The sequence below is a fragment of the Triticum aestivum genome, chromosome 5D, assembly GCF_018294505.1.
Source record: "Triticum aestivum cultivar Chinese Spring chromosome 5D, IWGSC CS RefSeq v2.1, whole genome shotgun sequence".
Taxonomy (NCBI): Eukaryota; Viridiplantae; Streptophyta; class Magnoliopsida; order Poales; family Poaceae; genus Triticum; species Triticum aestivum.
This window is the reverse complement of record NC_057808.1, coordinates 402623019-402630174: the sequence shown is the minus strand read 5'-3', so window position 1 is coordinate 402630174 and position 7156 is coordinate 402623019. Positions and strand designations below refer to the sequence as shown.

Genomic DNA, 7156 nt, shown 5'->3' with positions numbered 1-7156 from the left:
GGAAGAGACAATCTCTACGTCGCTGGATTGAGATTCCGCCAAGCTCCAAGCTAGGCCCGTGGGCACATTTGTTTTGACGGTTCAGATAAAATAACTCTCTAAAGAGTAGTATGCTGGGTTCTTCTCCAAGGTACACCTCACAGAATACTTGGAAATTCAGATATTAGACACAGAATTGGGTCCGATGTCTTGAGGCCGCAGGTCAAAAAAGTGCAAGACGTCTCTGAAATTTTTTGAGCCGGGTGGAGCAAAGCCCCGGCTCATGTGATCAGTAAAAATGACAACTTCCCCATCCTTGGGTTGAGGTTTTTCTTCTGACGGGTCAGGAGCACGATAAGACAAGATCTCTTTCTTCGGCAGATGACCAGTCTTCACAAAACCGTCTAAGATGATATCAGTGACGGTGGATTTAACCCAGTTGCATGTGATGGGTGCTTTGGGAGCTTTGGGCGGCATTATGAAGGATGGAAGCCTATGACAAAATAAAAATTTCTGGTTCAAATTTAAGCCGGAGAAAATATTTCAATTCATATTCAAGATGGCGGCTTACGAAGGGGCCTAATGATATATGGCTAATTGTGTCAGATTGTTTAAGCCGCCATGGGAAACAGTAGCAATTAAATTATTTAAATCTACCATGGGCGTCAGGATTATTCATTAAGCATTGCCTCTTTAAGCCGGCGATAAGAGTCGCCATGGCTAACGGATACAGTTTTTTGCCTAAGTATCGCACAAACAGGTTTCACAGGTTGCAGTTGCTATTTTGGATCAAACGGTGGTTCAGAAAAGAAAATATTCTAGACCTAAAAACTAGTACAGATGAGTTCGTGAGCTCTAATAAGGTCTTTTCACGAGCAAAAGGGATCTGCTACTATTGAAAATGGATGCAAAGCAACTACCGCATGAGTTCCATACTACTTTTGAATCAAATAAAGCCGCGGTGGAGGAGCTACGAAGAAACTGTGTTGAACCATGAAGAACACGGAAGAACTTGTAAACCCTAAATGCAGATCTGAAGTGCGGGAAGGTGAAGACTTACGGCTGTAGATCTATTGCGGAGGATCGCCGCCGTTCTCTTGTCGATTCAGGTTGATGTAGCGGCCAAGATCGACGAAGATGAGGTGCTCTGCTGCGGCGGCGGCGGCGGCGGAGCTTGAGCAGCAGCGGAGTCGCGAGAGGAAGAAGACGACAGGAAGGGGGAGAATGAAGAAAGACCCAAAGGTCGTGCTTATTTATAAGGAAAGACTGACAGAGAGGGCGCGAGAAACGAGGAGGCCAGACGTGGATATCCAGCTACTCCGACGCCTCGATTTTCGGGATGGTCATTAAGATAAAGATCCATTGAGGTATGACAGAATAAAAATGAATTTAATGGAAGATGATGTCATGGCGGGTTATCATGAATCCAGAAGATGACGTCATGGCGGGTTATAACTTTTGCACAGATAGAAGCCAGAAGGTTTTTCTTAAAATATTGAAGATTGACATGAACCAGTTCAAATCAATCTGGGGCCTAATGTTGGGGATATAACTACTGGTGTAACCCGCCCAGGAGGGGTCGGGTTACGCTATAGCAATTCATTATATGAAACCCAATATCAAGCTTGAAGATGGCGGTTCAGTAAAGGGCCCAAAGCCTATAGGCGACTTAAGGCCCGTAGTGATAAACCGCCGTAATGGCATGACTTGTGTTGTAAGGCAAGATTAACTAGTTACCGAGCCGGATACTGTTTATAAGCCGGCCGGGACTCTGTAGGCCGCGGGGCGTCAACCCGTGTATATAAGGGGATGACCCGCCGGCGGCTTAAGGCAAGTAACATCAAATCGGTAGCCAGGCATAGCGGATTCGCTCCCTGGTCATCGAAACCCTAGTAATTCCACCTCAACTGGAGTAGGCTTTTACCTTCACCGTAAGGGGCCGAACCAGTATAACCCTCGTGTCCTTTGTCCCGTTTTAACCCCTTTAAGCTTCCTAGTTGCGATGGCTCCACGACTAAGTCCTTTCACAAGGACATCTGCCGTGACTATTCCACGACACACGAGAAGTTTTGCCGGCCGGCGCACGGAGCGCCCTCGCGGGCACTCGAACACCCGACTCCTTTCTCTTTGAACTCACAGTACTCCAACGAGCAGTACACATGGGTTCTTATACGGGGCAAAGACACATGCGCACGCACGCACGTTGCCCACCTTGCCGACGCACACACACCACTCAGCTCACGATCCGCACATTCGCCCGCCCGCATGAAGTGCTCTAACGCGAAGGACGGCTGCAGCTAACTGACTCGCTAACAGCTAACTGAACTCACGCACGCCCATACGCACGCACCCGCACACACGCGCCACGACCGTACACACACATGGCTTATGGCTAACATTCTTCCCCCTAAGCCATGACTGCGCCGCCCATCCTGACGCACAGGACACCGGCTCCTCGTCGACGCGGGGGACGCCCTTCTTCATCTCCGGCGACACACGCCGCAGCTTCTTTTCCCGGTGCACTGACGCTGTCGGCCGCAACTACGGCCGATTTCCTCAAGCACGAACTCGAGCCACACCTGTTACAACGCATACGGGGGGTTCTTATACCCTGGGGTGCGCCAGGGCATGCACCCTACGCCCCAGTCCACGCCGAGCGCCTGGTCCGGCCCGCTCTGCCCACTCCCACGACATGCACACACACGTCCGGGTCGTGCGAGCCCGCCTAGGACCAACTCCGCGCTCCCCCAATCTTGCCAACAGAACGCACACAAGCTGCACTCGTGCACGGACACGCCCGTGCACACCACACGCACGACCCGCCGTGGACCCGGCGTGCCCAGCGCGCCCGGCGCGCGCCCATACACGCGCCCGACCTGACAAGCTCGTCGCCATGGTTGTTGCTGCCCGACGCCACCGTGTGCTTCCAGCACGAGCCGCCGCACATGCCGTGCAACACAGCCACCTCGCCGGCCGCTGTCGCGCATCACCGCCGATGCAGCTACCGCCGCGCTGCGCCCCGTCGAGCGCCACTCGCTGCCGCTGCCGAAACCTGCAACTCCGTGCGCCGCCGTGCCGCGTTTCCGTGCCCGCTGCGCGCTCCGCGGACGCCTACGCACGCCACGGCCTCCCCTCGACCTTGGCTCTGAATACCATTTGTTGTTTCAGCCTCAGGCTACACCCTCTCTCTCTTGGACCTCTGCCCTCGCACGAACAAGAACAGGAGGTGGGAGACGACGACTGGAGTAGAGACACGGGAAGTTTTGCTGGCCGGCGCACGGAGCGCCGCCGCGGGCGCTCGAACGCCCGACTCCTTTCTCTTTGAACTCACAGTACTCCAACGAGCAGTACATAGGGGTTCTTATACGGGGCAAAGACACATGCGCACGCACGCACGTTGCCCACCTTGCCGACACACACACCACTCAGCTCACGATCCGCACACTTCGCCCGCCCGCATGAAGTGCTCTAACGCGAAGGACGGCTGCAGCTAACTGACTCGCTAACAGCTAACTGAACTCACGCACGCCCATACACAAACACCCGCACACACGCGCACACACGCGCCACGACCGTACACACACATGGCTTATGGCTAACATAGACATGATGAGGCAAGTTTTTATTCTCAAACCCAAGAGGTTGTTTCATGTATATAAACCTCCTCTTCCAGAACACCATGAAGGAACACATTCTGCACATATAGCTGTCGAAGACTCCATCCCCTGGAAACAACAATGGACAACACAAGACGAATAGTGGCAACCTTTACAAATGGACGAAATGTGTCCTCATAGTCAATGCCATATCTTTGTTTGAAGCCTTTTGCAACCAGTCTAGCCTTATACCGATCTATAGTTCCATCAGACTTTTTCTTAATTCTGAAAACCCACTTGCAATCAATCAAAATTTTACCTTGCCGTGGGGAAACTAGATGCCATGTCTTATTTTCAGAAGAGCCATATGTTCTTCCTCCATAGCTTTTCTCCATCGTGTATCACCAAGTGCTTCTTGCAGATTATTAGGTTCACCTGTGGAGCATGACAAACCAAATTTAGTTTTATAATTAACTTGCTGAATTACCCCTTTTTGAAGCTGTGTAAGTGGTGTAGGATTAGATGCAGCAGGTATTGCCGCAGAAGATCGGTCTGACGCTCCCCCTGGCACATCTGATCCCGAAGCAGATTCGGCTGCATGGATCAGGGTGGCCGAGGGATCTTCTATGGCAGTGGACGGCTGCACGGTTGAAGCAGAAGATCTAGGTCCAGCCGCTGGCACCCCATCATGGCGCAATGATGGCGCCTGTCGGGATGCATCTCTTGCCGCGGGACGCGACAAATCACCTGAGGGGCCCCCCGACTGCGACTTGGTGATGCGTCTGGTGTAGCAGCGGGTCAGGCCAGTCGGCCACCGACGCGTGGCAGATGAGGAGCCGAGCGGCTCGACTCGTGGCTCGATCGGCTCGATGGGGCGAGCGCTGCGAGTGGGAGAGCATCACGTGTCGTCCGCGGGCCCAGGATTGGTGGGGGCACCGAGGAGGATCCAGGCGCAGATCCCGACGCGCAGGCATGGCACTATGATGGTGAGGATCCCACAAACGATTCTCTGGCCGCCTGCTGCAGGGGCGATCCTGAGGAGGATAAGTTCCCTAGGTCTAGACACATGAAATAAGGCCTGTTTGGCAGATTTTCTTCACCATTTTCTCCGCAATTTTCACCTGCACCATCAGAAATCTCACATGCAGGGTTATGGGGGTTAGTCAGCATTGAATCATCACAGTTATTTTCCTCATGATGTGCACCGGTCAACTGAGGTGGTAAAAGAAGAATTTCTTTGCGAAGAAGAGCGCTGGCATTAGGGTGGAGATAAAAGAAGGGAAATTTGGTCTCATCGAACACAACATCACGGGAAATATAAACTCGCCAGTGGAGATGTCAAGAGATTTGACACCTTTATGTAAGGGACTATAGCCAATAAAAGCACATTGTTCAGAGCGAAACATGTGCTTTCGATTATTGTAAGGTCTAAGATTAGGCCATCATGCACAACCAAAGGTGCATGCGGAGGGAAGTATAATCTGGTTTGACGTGACGAAGCCTTTCGCTGGGAGTTTCATTATTTATAAAACGACTAGGCAAGATGTTTATGAGATGCACTGCCGTGAGGAATGCCTCATCCCAAAATTTGAGGGGCATGGATGCTCGCGCAAGCAAGGCGAGACCGACTTCTACAATGTGTCTGTGTTTGCGTTCAGCAGACCCATTTTGCTGATAGGCATGTGGACATGACACATGATGAGACACACCAAGAGTTTGGAAAAAGGAGTTTAATTTATCGTACTCCCCTCCCCAATCAGATTGGACAACGATGATTTTGCTATCAAATCTTCTTTCAACGAGTGCTTTAATTTTTTTTAAAACTTGAAATACATCGGATCTTTTCTTCAAGGGATAGATCCATGTATATTTGCTATAATCACCTATGAAGCTCACATAATAAGTATGTCTATCAACAGAAGAGGGTATAGGACCCCACACATCAGAAAATATGAGTTGTAGTGGTTTGGTAGAAATACTAGAAGAAATCGGATATGGTAACTGATGGCTCTTGGCCTTTTGACAAGAATCACAAATTGTTTCAAAACTACGCTCCCCAACATATGGAAGCTTATTTTTCCTAAGCACTCTTTCTACTAAAGAAAATGATGCATGCCCTAGTCGATCGTGCCACCGAGTTGAAGATAATTTGGTGACACCATATGCTTGCTTATTGGATCTCCTAATCTTCGTAATCAACGGATAAAATCCTCGAACGCTTCTACCTAGATACATAATTTTCTTCGTGGCCTGATCCTTGATAAAAAAGAAAAACGGGTGAAATTCGAGAAACACATGATTATCAATGGCAATGTGATGAACGGAGAGAAGATTCATTCAAGCTCTAGGGACATGCACAAATTTTCTAAGATGAATTTTTCTGTGAGGAGTTTTAATAACCGAATGACCAATGTGACCGATCCCCATACCTTCTCCATTAGCTGCATGGATTTGATCGGGGCCGCAGTACTTCTCCCTCATGGTCACCTTTTCCAGCTCACCGGTGATGTGGTTGGTAGCACCACTGTCGACATACCAGTTCGAGTCAACTCCGTACGAAGCCTCCGCTCCTCCAGCGACTTTCTCATCACCAGACAAGTCGCTGTCCACCTGGAAGCGGTACCAGCAGTCCTTCGCTGAGTGTCCAAGCTTGCCACAGATCTTGTAGCGGGACAGCATCTGGACGGGACTTGCTAGAGTTGTTTCGGCGGCCCTTAGGGTTGGTGTAGGAGGGTCATGCGCCGTTGTTGCTGCTGTTGTTGCCGCTGGAGTTGGAGGCGTCGCTGCTCCCGCCGTTGGTCGCCTTCCCTTTGCGCGGTGGCCCTCGGCAGCGTGAAGAGCCGCTACCGCCGCCGCCGCGGCCACGTGAAGCGGCGTTGGCAGAAAACTTAAACCCGCCGCCGGAGTTGGTTCCCTGGAAGAGCGCGACCCTCTGGTCGAAGTTACTCATCTGGGCGAAGAGCTCATCCAGGGTGACCGGCTGTGTGCGGGCGTCGAGGGCAGAGACAAGCGGCTGTTACTCCATATCCAATCTAGCAAGGATGTAGGAGATCAGCTCGCTGTCATCTTGAAGAGGTTTGCCTGCCGCAGCAAGCTCGTCCGCCAGGGAGCGCATGTGCGCGAAGTAGGTCGCCACAGACTGTGTGCCCTTCTGTGCATTCGCTAGGGCGATGCGGATGTTGTTGACCCTCGACAGAGACTGGGATGAGAACATGCTTGCCAAGGCTGTCCAGAGTTCATGTGCATGGACGATGGATGTAACCTGCACTAGAACTTCTTTGGTGAGATTGTTGAAAAGATAGCCTAGTACCTGCTGATCTTCTTGGATCCAGACGGCGTGAAGGGGATTTGGGATGGTCTCCTCCTTCCATCTTTGTCCTTGATGACGACTTGTTTGGCCAGCTCCGGGTTCGTTCCATCAATGTACCCGAAGAATCCCGCTCCTCTGATCTGCGGTGTGATTTGGGTGCGCCAGAGGATGAAATTGGTGTTGGAAAGCTTTTCCGTGACTTGGCCAGAGAGACCAAAGGTTACGGTGGTGGCAGAGGAAGCCATGGAAACGAGCGTAGGTGGTGGAAGCG

The 7156-nt window shown here is 51.4% G+C and overlaps 1 pseudogene; it reads right to left on the bottom strand.

Moving 5' to 3' along the window:
- Window positions 1-6511: 6511 nt before the first annotated feature.
- Window positions 6512-6648, bottom strand: LOC123126383 (uncharacterized; annotated as a pseudogene).
- Between the last annotated feature and the right edge of the window lie 508 nt (window positions 6649-7156).